This window comes from Arachis hypogaea, chromosome 15 (assembly GCF_003086295.3).
Source record: "Arachis hypogaea cultivar Tifrunner chromosome 15, arahy.Tifrunner.gnm2.J5K5, whole genome shotgun sequence".
Classification (NCBI taxonomy): Eukaryota; Viridiplantae; Streptophyta; class Magnoliopsida; order Fabales; family Fabaceae; genus Arachis; species Arachis hypogaea.
In genome coordinates this window covers 20,619,132-20,636,349 of record NC_092050.1, presented here as the reverse complement: position 1 = coordinate 20,636,349, position 17,218 = coordinate 20,619,132, and the positions used below count along the sequence as shown (strand labels likewise).

At 36.5% G+C, this 17,218-nt stretch overlaps 1 non-coding gene across 1 annotated transcript; it reads right to left on the bottom strand.

Moving 5' to 3' along the window:
- Positions 1 to 11,110: 11,110 nt before the first annotated feature.
- On the bottom strand, positions 11,111 to 11,218 carry LOC112752683 (small nucleolar RNA R71). Its single transcript, XR_003177109.1, has one exon. It is a non-coding gene; the product is annotated as a small nucleolar RNA R71 (small nucleolar RNA).
- Between the last annotated feature and the right edge of the window lie 6,000 nt (positions 11,219 to 17,218).

Genomic DNA, 17,218 nt, shown 5'->3' with positions numbered 1-17,218 from the left:
GCAAAAAAGAAGAAACCCTTAAAATACATAAGGGAAGCCAACGCTCACACAGATTTTTCGGCCTAAAAAACTATGCTTGGAGACTACTAAAGGCTTATATAATCCAAAAACTAAAGACCTCTTTTTATGGTAAGGGAAGGATAGGTCCCATAGACTTATGATTCGCCCCTGACCAAAAAGAAGGGAAGAAAGAAGAACTTATGGTTCAATAATTGAAGGAAATATAAAAAAGATGGGAATAACCTGTCTCAGTAGGTCTCTGGAAAAGTGTAAAAACAATAAGGGTCTGGGGAGATATCTTCACACTGATGCTCAAATTACCGAAATTTTTATTCATAAAAGAATAAAAAAGGGTATATATAGAAATTAGGTTTAATTAGTTAGCTAGGTTTTATAAAGTCATCAATTTTTTAATTTATAATCAGTGATGATATATACGAACATTTTTGTATCAACTAAGTTGGCACAAGTTTAGTGGAAAAAAAAAACCCGCATGCATGCATTATCGTTTCACCTTTTCCTCTTTTTTTTAGCACATAAAATTCTACACAGTATAAATTTATTTATATAATATAAAAATTTTTGCACATAATACATAAATTTTCGCTGTGAATATATTTTGTTGTTGATTGGGTGAATCAATATTTTGAATATATGGTCTTAAAAATTTATGTATTATGTGTATTTTGTTAGTTTGAGTATTAATATTTTGGACATGTGATCTTTTAAAAATTTATGTGATGTGTACCAAAATTTCTGTACTATATGTATTTTGTTGGTTGGGTATGAATATTTAGGTATGTGGTTTTTCAAAAATTTTTATGTTGTACACTAAAATTTTTGTGTGTACCAAAATTTATGTGCTCTAGTTTTTTGAACATATATAGAAAAAAAAGAAGATAAAAAAGATGATGATAAAGAAGGAAGACAAGAGGCGACAATGACGACGACAATAACGACGATATTGAAGAAGAAGCGTATAGAAAAAGACGACGACGATGAGACAGAGAAAAAAGAAGTAGCAGCACGCCGTAGGTAAGAAGAAGCATGAAGAAAAAACACACAATGATTTGGTTCGACTTGATTAAAGAAGTGCTTGACCACCTAGCTTTATTATTTTATAATTTCATCAATTAAATTTGTAATTAGATCTTTATTTTAGATAAAAATTTGTAGTTAAATCTTTATTAATTGTTTTTTTTTAAATAATTCTAAAATATTTGTTCTTAAAATATTTTATAACTTGTTTTACATTAAACACAAAAACAAATACTTTTTAGTAAAAATAGTTATAAATTTTTTAATTAAATCTTTTTATCTAATATAAAAATTTAATTATATTTTTAAATTATAAAAATCAAATTAAAAATCTAATAAAATTATAAATATGAATAAAATAATTAAACCTAAAAACCGATTAAAAAGAGTGAGCGGAATGCTGGGGATTATTTTATTGCCGTCTGAGGTCATAAATAATTAAATATTTTTCCTCTCTAATTAATTAGGAAGATACGCACACTGGCCTTTAAGATTGATCTGGAGAAAGCTTATGACAGAGTTGACTGGAGGTTTTTAGCTCATACCCTTAAGAGCTTTGGTTTTCCTATTCCTACACTTAATTTGATTATGAATTGTGTCACTGCTTCTTCCTTATCTATTCTTTAGACTCTGCTTGGTTAATTCTGTTGCCGCTGCTATTCCCACGTACCAGATGCAGGTCTCTATTTTTCCCAAAGGAATCATTAGTAAATTGGAGTCTATGATGAGGAATTTTCTTTGGAAAGGACAAGTTGATGGAAGAGGATTGAATCTTGTTAGTTGGAAGGTACTGGTTACTCCAAAAAAATATGGAGGTTTGGGGATTAGAGATCCTTATTGTGTAAATATTGCTCTTCTTGGGAAGCTAGTTTGGACTTTTTTCCAGCAGCCAAACAAGCTATGGGTCCAATTATTGGATGCCAAATACCGATCATCTCTATATGACTGTTTTAGTTATCCTAAGAACAAGGACTCTCCCATTTGGAGGTGTCTTTGCAAGGCTTGGAAAGTGTTGAAGGATGGGTTTGCTTGGTGTATTGGAGATTTGAACCAGAATTTTTGGTTTTCTAGCTGGAGGAGAGAAGGACGGTTATCTAATGAGATGGATTATGTCCACATTTCTTATTCGAATCTCCGGATACAGGATATTTGGTCGGTTGGTAGGTGGCATTTGGATACTCTTTATCCTCCTTTATCTCAAAATCTGAAAGATAATATTCTCTCTTACAATCCAGATGAACAAGCAGGTCCGGAAGTGGGTTGGTATTGGAGTGGGTCTGCTGCCAAAGTCTATGACTCACGCAATAGTTACTTGTGGTTGTGTAAGCAGCTGTTTGGTTGGGAGGAGAGGGAGAATTGACTTTGGCTTTGGCGTCAGCTTGTTCCGGAAAAGCATAAGTTTTTGGCTTGGTTGTGTCTTAAGGAGGCTCTTCCTACTGCAAGTTTTCGCTTTAGAAGAGGGATGTCGTCATCGGATAGGTGTCCAAGATGTCTTTCTAGCCAGGAATCGGTTATACATTGTATTCGGGATTGTCCAAAAGCTCAGCTTGTCTGGCAAAGGTTGGATATTCCTTGTCATCCTTTGGATTTAAAGAACTGGTTCTTGTATCATAGCAGAGAGCACCCGTTCAAGTTCTTTTCGGGACTTTGGTGGATATGGCGAGCAAGGAATAACGACATCTTTAATCCCCATAAAACTTGGCCTCCGGAAAAAGTCATTTGTCTGGCATTAACTTCAGAAAAGGAGCTTAGAAATATTTTTGAATTACAACGTATGTCCCTTCCCTCTACTCTAAATGGTTTTTGGAATCCCCCATCCATTGGTACTTTTAAGATTAATTGTGATGCTAGTTATTTTGGTTCGGGTGATAGTGTTGGTTTTGCTTGTGTTATTAGAGATTGTAATGGGAGCTGGCAAAGGGGGTGTTTGGGAATGATTGAGAGTAATAGTATTCTTCAAGGAGAATTGTTTGCTATTTGGAGAGGATATCTCTTAGCTTGGGATGTGGGTCAACGAGATGTTATTTGTGAGACGGATTGTGTGGAAGCATTTAATCTTGTTACTCAAGATGGTTTTGGGTTTATTGATCCACTGGTGCTCAAAATAAGAGATATCATGCATTGGAATTGGCGTGTTGACTTTCGTTTGATTATGAGAGATGCAAACACGGTGGCAAATACTATGGCAAAGATGGCGATGAAGTTACAACTTTCGCATGTGGAGCTTCTTTCACCTTGGGAGGATTTTAAGAGTAGTCTTAAACGGGACTGTCCCTCTATTTAAGCAGTTCCTTGTTTTGTTTCTTTTGTTTTTCTTTGTTTAATTTATTTCAGTCACCAAAAAATTAGGAAGATACGAATTACATTTTCCTTTTCTTTTAGATGGATAATTGTATATATTCGTTTTTGTTTATAAACTTGTATGAGAAATTGAGAATAATGTAAGTATGTAACTAAAAAAATTAAGTGAGAAATTGAGAATAACATAATCCATTTTCTTCATTTTATTATTCCGGGGTTATTAGTTATACGATCAGAAGTTGTGCAAATTGCTGAAACAAAAGTACAAGACTATAATTATAATGTCTTTGATCTATGAAAGAGGGTGTTTATGTGGGGCTTTTTTATATAAATAAATAATAAAAATACATTATTTATTAAAATACGCACGACAGAAATCGTTCAAAAAATACACATGGCTAACTCAAGGAGCGCGACCGCGAAGTGGAAATCCACTCCAAACCGTGTCCGGCCACCACGAAATGGGCTTGACACCTGCAGAATGCCTGCAGTTCCCCCATTTTGCTCGTGGCATGCACGAAATGCCTAATCCAGCCCTGGCGCCAACGAGTTAGGCAGCGTCAGGGGTAGCGCCAGCGAGTTTGTAGCAAAGGAAATTTGTGTAAGTTGATCTGTGCTGTTCTCTCTGAGGAAAAAAAAAACTAACATGAGTGGGGATGGGGCTAACATTGTTGGAAGAGAACCTCAGTTGAGTATACAGGACAAATCACACTATTAAATCAGAGTGGAGAAAAAATTATATGATTCAACTAAAGTTAAAAACGTAATATGGATCAACAAAAAACGTGTTTTTATGTAATTCAAATCAAACTAATTCGAATTACAAACCAACAGTCATTTGAATTATAAGAGATGCAATTCGAATTACACTAAAAAAATAAAATTATCTAATATATTGGACGAACTCAATGTTGATTTTTTATTTCTATTATAAAATATAAAAAAATTTTAATTTTCAAAAAAAAAATTATGTTATTTGTTAGGATTTAATTTTTTATTGTGTTTTCATAAAGTTTGCACAAAATTCACCTATCACATTGACTAAACTTATTTATTTACGTAATGTTTGTTTATCGATTCAACAAACTTGTTTACGTTTTAATATGATTTGAATTGTATTGGTATATTTTTATTTTTAATCAATTTAATTTTATTTAAATAATTAGATTTTTAAATTATAAAATTTGTATTAGTTTGTAATTTAAATTTAAATAAAAATAATTTAAATTAATGATTTATAAAATTGCATGTATTCGTATTATTGTACTTATATGATTAATTATATTTATTCGATTTAGAAAAAATAACAGTATTATTTTAAATAAACAACCGTTATTTTTTTTAAAAATCGAATAAATATAATTAATCATATGAGTACAATAATACGAATACATACAATTTTATAAATTATTAATTTAAATTATATCTATTTAAATTTTAAATTACAAACTAATACAAATTTATAATTTAATTATTTAATTATTTAAATAAAATTAAATTGATTAAAAATAAAAATATACTAATACAATTCAAATCGTATTAAAACGTCAACAAGTTTTTTTTTTTTTTTTATCAAAGATAGGAGACTCGAACCTGCAATCTCTTAATTGAGTATGGGAGACTATGCCATTTGAGCTATAACTCATTGGCAAAACATGAACAAGTTTGCTGAGTCCATAAACAAACTTTACATAAATAAATAAGTTTAGTCAATATGATAGGTGAATTTTGTGCAAACTTTATGAAAACACAATAAAAAAAATTAAATCCTAAAAAATAATATTTTTTTTGAAAATTAATTTTTTTTATATTTTATAATAGAAATAAAAAATCTTATTAACATTAAATTTGTCCAGTATACTAGATAATTTTGTTTTTTTAGTGTAATTCGAATTGCATCCCTTATAATTCGAATTAGTGTAATTCGAATTACCTTGGGTCAACTTGCATGCATAATTCGAATCAGGTAGGTTCGAATTACGTACGAATTTTGGCTGTATATTTCAAATTGATCAACTTCGAATTACTGTTAGTTTGTAATTCGAATTAGTTTGATTCGAATTACATAGAAACACGTTTCTGGTTGATCCATGTTACGTTTTTGACTTTGGTTGAATCATGTAATTTTTTCTCCACGCTGGTTTAGTAGTGTGATTTGTCCGAGTATACAATTACATATACATTTTCCGAAGCCATTGCAACAAAAAAAATTTATCAACAGCTGCAAAATTTTAGAGAGAAAGAAGGTAAATATCAGGGACGGACATAAGGGGGCGAGTGGCGGCCTCGCCCTCCCCAACTTTTTTTAATAGTAATAAGTTATTATGTATAATTTATTTTTTTTGAAAAAATATTTAGTATTTAATCTAATATAAATAAAAGTTCAGTCTAATTTTAATATTAATAATTTTTAGTATCTAAAAAATAAGTAACAATATTAAAAAAGACTAAAAAAGATATTATTACTAATATTTTTTAATTAAATAAAAAATTTTAAATCTCATAAAGTGAATTCTCTTTCTTTTTGTGGCCGTTTTTTTATTCGTTTGGTATTAATTCTTTCTGTTTCAACTGCTACAATTAAGAGATCTTTTTTAACTATGAATATTGTGAAAAATAACTTAGAAACAAAATAAAAGATGAATTTTTTGCTAATTGTCTTTTAATTATATTGAAAAGAAAATTGTTGAAAATTTTGACACAAATTCTATTATCGATGAATTTTATGATACGAAGAATCGACCACTTCGTTAATAAAAAATATACACATATTTTTTTTACTTTAAAATATATTCTTTATCCGTATTATTTTTATAATACATCTTATATTATATAATTTTTTTTACATAATTTTTAATATTATATGTGTTATTGGCCCCCATAATATCATTTCTGGATCCGTCCCTGAAAGTAATGACATTGAGAGAAATTTAAGAGAAGAGAATGGAGATAGGAAGGCTCCTTTGGTGAATGGTGCACCATCGTTTATATAGGCATAATCAAGATCCAACATCGTTGGCGGACCATCTCGCGTGTGGTACCACTGACTTGGGGTTCATTACGTGGATGCCCCCTTGTTATGGCCATTTCGCATGGACCGGGAACTAAGTCCCCCCCCCCCCAAATTTTGTGGACGCCGAGCATGATATGGTTGCTATAGGTGTCAGGCCCATTTTGTGGCCGCCGAACACGGTTTGAAGTGAATCTTCACTTTGCGGTTGCCCACCCTGAGTTGGCCCTGCGTATTTTTGGAACGATTTCTCTCCGTGCGTATTTTGGTAAATAATGCATTTTTATTATTTATTTATATAAAAAAGCCTTTATGTGGCGTGAACCAGGATGACAGAAATTATTTTTTATAGTGGTTTGATTTTGGTGTCGTACAGATGAGCGGGTTTTTTCATAGAGAATAAACATTTCATGTAGGGGTGTGCATCGTCCGACTCGGCCCGAAGACCCGGCTCGGCCCCGAACACTTTAGGGGCTATTTTGGTGTGATTTCACCGAGTCTAGAGTCGGGTAAGGGTCTCAAAAATAGATCCGGTCATTATTTTGGGTCGGGTCCGGGCTAGGGCTCAGGTCACCCGAACTCGGCCCGGTGGCCCAGTCATCATACACAATTAATATTTTGTGTTATTAGTGATGGATGATGGCTATTCTTATGTGGAATTTAAGTATTGTAAACCTTAATATTTTGTGTTATTAGTTATTATAAGACTATAAGTTAATGTTTTATATTTAAAATGCATAAGATTTTAGACTAATGCATAATATTGTGTTATTTATATTGATTTAAATATTTGGTGCTATTAGACAATATTAATATTGATTATGGTTATGCTTTAATTTTAGAGAAGAGTTGGTTCTTGTTATATTTTTCTAAGTGAATTTTACCATGTCAAATAATGGTTGGAGTCATGGAAATTTGGATATTTTCACATGCTAGCTTATAAGAAGGTATCAAGGTAATGTAATGTTAATGGCTCAGTTTTCACCCAATTTTTACCCGGTATAATCGTGGCCCAAAAGTGTATAGGTTTCATCGGGTCTAGGACCGGGTTCGGGTCTAATAAATAGGCCCGGTATATATTTCGGGCCGGATCTGAGTCACATCAAACCCGATTTTACCCGGCCTATGCACACCCATAATTTCACGAATAAATTATTATATGTACTCATAAAAAAATATAAATGATGACAAATATACCTATTAAATAAAAAAAAAAACGATCATTGTACTTATAAAAAATGGGTTCCGTATGATAGAAATACCCAACCTCTAAAATACTATTAAAAAATTTTAAATTGTCTTTTTCTCTACTGCCACCATCATTCTCTCTCAGTCACTCTCTCTGTCTCTTTCTAAATCTTCTTCTAACTCTCTGGTGAGTGTCCCGCCGACGATCCCCTCCCTTTCTCCTTCCTTTTTTTTCCCTATCATTTCATTCGGTTCCTTCTTTCTTCAAATCTTGTCAAGTTTCTCACTACCCGCTTAATCACTATGTACCCCACGCATGCGGGCATGCGGCTCATTCTCTGAATTACGCTCAGTGTTCCACAATTTTTCCAATAAGAAGGACATATTCCTCTACAACGTGCTTCTCAGCAACTACGCACTCTACCGCAACATCATTTTGCTCCTCGTTGAATTGGTCTCCGTGGCAGGACTTCTGCCAGACAATTTCATGCTGCCGTGTGCTGTCGAGGCCTGTGCTGGGCTCATAGAGGTGGAGCTCGAGAAAGTGCTTCACGCGCTTACTTTGAAACTGGGACTGTGCTCTTATTCTTTTGTGAAAAATGCACTTATTGCTATGTATGGTAAGTGTGGATTTGTGAAGAGTGCGTTCAAGGTGTTTGAAAAAAATGCCTCGAAAAACTTGATTTCGTGGAACTCGATTATGCTTATGTGCTCGGAGAATGGGCCTTTTATGAGATTTGTGGTCTGTTTAAAGAGCTTTTGTTGAATAGTGGTGGTGATGAAGGCTTGGTTTCTGTGGTGGCTGCAATAGGTGAAGTGAATTTGGGGATGTTGCTTCATGGTTTGGCTTTGAAACTGAGTTTTTGAAATTGGAACACTCATCGAAGAGTTGGAAGAAGATTTAGAGAGAGAAAGAGATAGAGAGAGAGAGAGTGAGTGAGAGAGGATGATGGTGGCGATGGTGGCAGTGGTGGAGAGAAGGGTAATTTGGGATTTTTAAATAGTTTTTTAGGGTTTGGATATTTCTGTCATGCGGAACCCATTTTTCATGGGTACAATGGTCGTTTTCTTCTTTGATGGGTACATTTATCAATATTTGTATCTTTTATGGGTACACATGATAGTTTATTCAACATTTGACAATGGCACTACTCAAACCGTGAGAAGCTATAGTTATGACACACATTTCGAAAACACCTAACACTGACATCATGTAGATCGCAAAAAATTGGGATCATTTAGCAATTTCTCCAATTTCTCATAAATCACAATGTGTTGAGTCTACTGACACTGTCATCTCATTGGGGATGAGATACTTTCATGGCAACACACATATAAACACAGAAAAGAAATATAAAGTTAAACAAAAAAGATATTAAAAGAGGCAGTTTATATGGTGAATAGGTGATAAACCATTATTTTATTATTTAAAGTGTGTTTAATTGAGTGCTTTTATCAAGTCTTTACCCACTTATTCATATGATTAGCATGATATTACAATTCCTTCCCAAAATTATTCCATGGTTGAAAACTTGCTTCCTAGAGATCTTTTAATTATGTATTTTAACTCTCCTTTATCCCATTTGATGCCGTGATATGTGTGTTAAGCGTTTCAAGCTTCATAGGGCAGGAATGGCTTAGAGAATGGAGAGGAAACTTGCAAAAATGGAAGGAACACAAGAAACCAAGGAGATGACCAGCGAACAATAACGCGAGCGCACAAAACGAAGAAATCGCAGCGACGCGAACGCGTGCCTGACGCAAACGCGTGCCTGACGCAAACGCGTGGAGTGGAGTCTGCACGAATGACGCGAGCGCGTGGACGACGCGAACGCGTGACAAGGAAAATTTCCGATTGACGCGAACGCGTGGATGACGCGTACGCGTGACCTGTGCGATTTGCAAAAATAACAGAATACGTTGGGGGCAATTTTGGGCCACATTTTGACCCAGTTTTCGGTCCAGAAACACAGATTAAAGCTAGGGAACATGCAGAAACTCGACACGCATCCACACACATTCAGATACATCGATATTAGGATTACTTTTAGTTTTAGATCTGAATCTAGATTAGCTTTACATTGGTAGTTTATGCTTTTGCTTTGGATTTTGGATGCTGAAGAGTCATTACCTCCGCGAAGACATTACCTTAGTTTGTTTCCCTATTCCTTTACTCTCATTAGTTGCTCATTGACCCTATTTAATTAAGTATGTTGCATTTGGAATATATTAATATATAGAGTTACTTTTAATTTTAATTAATTTTAATTCTCTATTCTATTTTATTTAATTTATTATGTCTTCTTATATTTTTATGAATATTAATTCCATGACAATGGAGTAGATTTCCTACTTGACATGGGGGTTGATTGAGAGGAGACACTTGAGTTGGAATGCTCAAGTGCTTAGTTAAATTGGATGTTGTTGGCTAATTCTGTACCTACTAACGCTAGACCTTCCCAAGGGAGAGGACTAGGATTTGCGGGTAAGAGTTAGCTCAATCACTTGACTTTCCTTTATTTAGTAAGGGTTAACTAAGTGAAAACAATAACCTCTTTACACTACACTTGAGAAGATTCCAACAAGGATAGAACTTCCAATTAATCATTCCCCCAGTCAAGGTCTTTTAATATCAATAATAATTCTTAGTTCTATTGCTTTAATTTACAATTATTTTTACTCATTATCAAAACTCAACTTTTCTAGAAAACTTTTAGTTAATAAAATAGCACCCTTTCCTGCAACTCGTTGGGAGACAACCTGGGACTCATACTCCCAGTATTTTTATTTCTAAAATTTGTGACAACCCCTTTTTAAATTGGTGAGGCAGACTTTAGCCGTTTGAGAGCTATACTTGCAACGCATTTCTCTTATTAAGACTCTCTTAATTGGTCTAACTTCTGCCTTCCACATCAATTTTTGGCACCGTTGCCGGGAGTTGCAATAGTGTGCTAGATTATTAATTAGTGTACATATTTTATTTTATTTGCATATTTTATTTTTATTTCTGTTACCATGAGCTATACGTCTTTCTCATTGAATGATGCGTTCATTGCCTGATCCGAGCTTAGCCGCTTTTGATCCTGAAATTGAAAGAACTCTTTCACGTATTAGGCGAGCTCGAAGTCGGTTAGCCTCTGAGGGTGAATCTGAACCGCCAAGCTCCTTTACTACTGATCCAGTTGATTCATGTGCAGGTGACATGGCAGAACCTAGGAGAATTACTCTCCAGGAAGCTGGAGCCCCAGATTTTACACTGCAACCTTATCAAGTGCATCATCCAAATCTGGCTACAGATTTTGAATTGAAGACTGCACTAATCAACTTGATGCCCAAGTTTCATGGTTTACCTGCTCAAGAGCCTATTAAGCACCTTAGAGATTTCCAGACAGCCTATTCTACTGTTAGGCGTAATGGTGCAGATGAAACTTCTATTATGTTAACTGCCTTCCCGTTTTCTCTTGAGGGAAAGGCAAGGGAGTGGTACTACTCCCAACCTGAAGCGACTGTTACAACTGGGATACACTTAGGTGAGAATTTTTAGAAAAATACTTTCCAGCTGAAGTCACAGATAGACTGAGAAAAGAGATCTCCTGCATTGTTCAAGGTGACTCAGAGACTCTCTATGAATACTGGGAGCGTTTTAAGAACCTTCTAGATGCATGCCCCCATCACATGATTGACAGACTAGTGTTGATCAGCTACTTCACTCAAGGCATGAATCCCCAGGATAAAACTACACTGGATGGTGCTAGTAATGGTTCTATGAAAAAGTACAGAACAGCAGATGAAGCATGGCAACTGATCAGCGACTTAGCTGAGTCCACAAGGAATCACAGGCCGAGGCGCAACCACTCAAAAGATGTTGTAGAGGTTTCCTCTAGCATTGAGACTACTGCTCTTACACAGAGTATATGTGAAATGACCAACCTACTGAAACAGATACAGTTAAACCAACAACAACAAGCTCAACCTCACCCACCACAACAGAGCCAACAGTTAGTTCCCCAAAGAGTATGTGGAATCTGTGCTGATTATAGTCATTACACTGATGAATGTTTGCAGCTCCAATAGGAAGACAACACTGTGGCAGCTACTCATAACTTCTATGACCGCCCGAATCAAGGATACAACCAACAAGGCAGCAATTACAACCAAGGCGGAAACCATAACCAAGGATGGCAGGATAACTCCAACCAAGGTTGGAGAGATAATTCTAACCATAATTGGAAGGACAACTATAACAGAGGAGGCAGAGATAACAATGGAAACCAGAGATGGAATAACAACATTAACAACAGACAGTAGAATCAGAATCATCCCTACAGAGCACCTCACCTAAGACAATCTCAAGGATTCCAGCAAAACCAACAGCAAGTTCCTCAGATCACTCACTCCAATTCCTCATCAAATAACGAGATGCTCCATTCTCTTGCACAAGGGCAACAAGACATGCAGACGCAGCTGAACTCTACTTTAAATGGTATGACTGCCATTTTACAAGCTCTCGTCTCCCAGTTGGATTCATCACCTAATTCCACAAATCAACCTTCAAGCTCCAGTGGAATTCCTTCTCAACCCCTACTTAATCCCAAAGGTGGCATCAATGCTATCACTTTAAGGTCCGAAACTACATTGCAGGAGAGGAACTAGGAGGAGCAAAGCCTACCAGAACATGTCCCAACTGAGGATGTAGTGGAAGTGGAAAATGCTGAAGAGGAAGAGGACGTACAAGACATAGTTGAAGAAGAAGCAGCTCAACCACAGAACAAAATACCAAAGGATGTAGAGGCTGTACAGGACGCCATTCCTATCCCATTTCCACACCTGGCAAAGAAATCCAGGAAGTAGATGGAACTTGATCCCAAAATGATAGAAATATTCAAAAAGGTTGAGGTAACTGTTTCCCTTTTTGATGTTATTCAGTAGGTACCTAAATACGCAAAGTTTCTAAAAGATTTATGCATACATAAGGATAAGATTAATGAATTAGAAACTATTCCTTTAGGTAGTTCTATATCTGCTTTAATGGGAGGTATCCCTGAAAAATGTAGTGACCCAGGTCCATGTATGGTTAACTGTACCATTGGAGGTGTAATTTTTTCTGACTGCATGTGTGATTTAGGAGCATGTGTTAGTATAATGCCATTGTCTATATATGATACCTTGAGGCTCCCTCCCTTAAAAAGGTTGGCAGCTCGTTTTGTGTTAGCATATAAAAGCATTATTACAGTAGTTGGAATTGCTGAAGATGTATTAGTGAGCATTAAGGGGCTCACATTTCCTATTGACTTCTATATCCTGGAAATGCCCCCTAATGACTCAGGAAGATCATCATCAATCCTGCTTGGAAGACCATTCCTGAAGACTTCAAAGTTCAAGCTGTATGCATTCTCAAGAACTTACTCCTTTGAGATAGATGGCAGAACAGTGAAATTCAGTTTAAATGAAGCTATGAAGCACCCTCCAGAAGATCATTCTATCTTCCAGTGCGACATTATTGATGAAACTGTAGCTGAAGTTCACCAAGAAGAAATGGAAGAGAAGCACATGGAGCAAGGTCCAAGTGTGGGGACACTTTCTGAAAACAATGAAGACCCTTTACCATTATCACCAACCCCGGATGATCCAGAGCCTAGCTATGAGCAGAAATTGGAATTAAGGCCTCTTCCTCCACACTTCAAGTATGCTTACCTTGAGGATAGGCAGAAGTTTCCAGTTATCATTGCAAAGGAACTCACCTCTCAACAAAAAGAGCAACTGCTCAGTGTGCTGAGAAAACATAAGAAAGCAATTGGATGGAGCTTAGCAGATATAGTAGGCATCAGCCCCTAAGTTTGTGAACACAGAATATTCTTAGAAGAGGGAGCAAAGCCTGTCCGTCAACCTCAAAGAAGATTGAATCCTACCATCTTAGAAGTTGTCAAGAAAGAAGTAACCAGACTACTTGAAGCAGATATCATTTACCCCATCTCAGACAGTGAATTGGTAAGTCCAGTACAAGTGGTGCCCAAGAAGTCTGGAGTCACAACAATAAGAAATGAGCATGGAGAGCTCCTGACAAGTAGAGTGCAGAATTCATGGAGAGTTTGCATTGACTATAGGCGTCTTAACCAAGCCACTCGCAAGGATCATTACCCCTTGCCATTCATTAATCAAATGCTTGATCGCCTGTCAGGTAAATCTCATTATTATTTTTTAGATGGTCATACAGGATATTTTCAAATTCATATAGCTCCTGAAGATCAGGAAAAGACTACTTTTACATGTCCCTTTAGAACATATGCTTATAAAAGAATGCCTTTTGGTTTATGCAATGCACCAGCTACTTTCCAAAGATGCATGATGAGTCTTTTCTCTGATCTCATTGAGAACTGTATGGAGGTTTTTATGGATGATTTTAGTATATATGGTGATTTATTTAGCCTTTGCTTAGATAGTTTATCTAAAGTATTAGACAGGTGTGTTAGTACCAATCTTGTATTAAATTTTGAAAAATGTCACTTTATGGTAAAACAAGGAATTGTACTAGGACATGTTGTGTCTAATACTGGCATTTCTGTAGATCCAGCAAAGGTAGATGTTATTTCTAGTTTACCTTACCCCTCCTCTGTGAGGGAAGTCCGTTCGTTCTTTGGCCACGCAAATTTTTACAGGAGATTCATTAAGGACTTCAGTATGGTAGCACTACCTTTATCCAGATTGCTGCAGAAAGATATTGAGTTCGAGTTCAGTGATGATTGTATGCAAGCGTTTGATAAGCTGAAGATCGCCCTGACTCAAGCCCCAATTGTGAGAGGACCAGACTGGAGCCAGCCATTTGAAATTATGTGTGATGCTTCCAACCATGCAGTAGGAGCAGTGCTGGCTCAGCGCGAAGGTAAGGATCCTTTTGTAATTGCTTATGCATCTAAGACTTTAGATGCTGCTCAATCTAATTATACTACTACTGAAAAAGAGCTTCTAGCTATTGTTTTTGCTTTGGATAAATTCCGAGCCTATTTACTTGGTACTAAGGTAGTAGTGTACTCAGATAATGCAGCTCTAAAATATTTATTAGCTAAAAAGGAGTCCAAACCAAGGCTAATACGTTGGATACTGCTGCTGCAAGAATTTGATTTAGAAATTAAGGATAGAAGTGGTAACCAGAATTTAGTGGCAGACCACTTGAGTCGCCTTGAGCACATTAAGGATAACTCCACTCCCATAAATGATAATTTCCCTTTTGATAGCTTATATGCAGTATCTGAAGTAGCTCCTTGGTATGCACCTGTAGCTAATTATCTATTTAGCCACACTTCTCCTCCAAATTTTACTAAGCATCAAAGAGACAAGCTGAAAAGCGAGTCTAATTTATGGAGGTGTGGTGCTGACTAGGTAATTAGACGGTGTGTGCCTCAATTAGAATTCCAGTCCATTTTAGAGGCTTGCCACTCATCTGAGAGTGGGGGACATTTTGGCCCTCAAAGAACAGCTAGAAAAATTCTAGACTGTGGATTCTGGTGGCCTACTCTTTTTAAAGACGCTACTGAATTTTGTAAATCCTTTTCCCCATGCCAAAGGTTTGGTAATATATCCAAGAGGGATGAGATGCCTCAACAGATTATGCTTTTCTGTGAAATTTTTGATGTTTGGGGCATTGATTTCATGGGTCCATTTCCAAATTCTAATGGTTACTTTTATATACTGTTAGCCGTAGATTATGTTTCTAAATGGGTGGAAGTAATTCCTACCCGTACTGATGATGCTAACATGGTTGTTTCCTTTGTTAGAAACCATATTATTTGTCGCTTTGGATCACCACGAGCAATCGTGAGCGATCAAGCACTCACTTTTGTAACAGGAGACTAATAGGATTACTGAAAAGGCATGGGATAGTTCATAAAGTATCAACAGCTTACCATCCCCAGACCAATGGGCAAGCAGAAGTCTCTAATAGAGAAATAAAGCATATTCTAGAAAAGATAGTAAAACCTCATAGGAAGGACTGGAGTGCCAGGCTACAAGATGCACTCTGGGCATATAGAACAGCGTACAAGACACCCATTGGGATGAGCCCCTTCCGCTTGGTATACGGAAAGGGTTGCCACCTCTCAGTAGAGGTGGAACACAAGGCTTTCTGGGCTGTGAGGGAGTGCAACATGAACTATGAAGAAGCTGGTGCTGAAAGGAAGCTGTAACTAGCAGAACTAGAGAACCTTCGCCTAGAAGCATATGAGAACTCCAGGAGATACAAAGAAAAGATGAAGGCCGTCCATGACAAGCACATAAAAAGGAGAGAATTCAGACCATGGGAGTTAGTTCTTCTTTATAACTCCAGACTGAGGCTTATGCCAGGTAAACTGAGATCAAGATGGGAAGGTCCATACAGAGGAGAAAAAGCAGAGTCATACGGAGTGTTTCACCTGCGTCATCCTTCTAGCTCCAAATTTCTAAAGGTGAATGGACATCGCCTGAAGCTTTATCATGGTGAGAAGACGAAGGATCAAAAGGAACTAGAGGTCTTCCTTTTGGAAGACCCACCAACAGAAACAGAATGAGTCTGAAGAGCGTCCAACTTAAGGACGTAAAAGCAAAGTGCTAGGTGGGAGACAACCCACCATGGTATGATCGTTCCGTTTCAGTGTTAGTTTTATTTTACTTTATTCTATTTTTATTTTTGTTAATGAATCTTCTCATAATCTCTGCATAAAGTTGCATATAGCATGCATTTACATTTGCATATTGCATAAAAAAAACACGCACGCGACGCGTAAGCGTCATATGTGCATTCTGAAGAAAAGATAATTAAACAGAAAGTCACGCGAAAGCGTGGCTGGAGGCGTGCCTTAGGCACAAACATGCCCATGCGTCTGCGTCACCCACGCGGCCGCGTCTTTTTTGGAAATAGCCTCCCACGCGTCCACGTCACCCACGCGAACGCGTGCCCCTAAAAATCGACGTAAAAGAGGTGTATGGCAGCAAGTTATGATAGAGCTGGGCTGGAATGATGCTGGAAGCACCAACCCTACCGCGCGACCGCGTGCCCCACGCGGCCGCGTAGTTTTCAAAATATAGCCATCCACGCAATCGCGTCACCTTAAATTTTGGCAATATGAGTTTGAAACAGAGAGTTGCGCGAACACGCAGCTGCTCTCGCGCCAATCGCACAAATCAAGTCACGCGACCGCGTGACCCACGCGTCCGCGTCACTTGACAAAAATCACACACCACGCGACCGCGTGACTCACGCGTTCGCGTCACATGCGGCGCACAGATTATCCAGATCAGCCAAAATATAATATCTTTTCTTCCCCAAATCCTAATTTTTCTTTTTCCTTCTTATTTCCTTCTTCTCCCTTCTTCTTTCTCTACTCATTCTCACTTTTTACCTTCTCCTCCCTTATTTTTCACATCCATTATCAAGGTTCTTTTCTTTCTCTCTTTATTTTTATTTTTCCATTATTTTTATTTATGTTTACTTCTTCTTTCATTATCTATATTCTATTTTTCTTTTAACTTTTCTTTTTATTCCTTTAATTGGTGTTAGAAATTTATTTGGGTCATTATCTTCTTTTATATTTCGCTTGTGAGTTATTATGAATTGTTTGACAATTATATATTACTTTTCATAAGGGTTGCTTGCATGACTCAATTTCCTACTTCTAATAACATATTCACCATGCATGCCAAGTGTTTGTG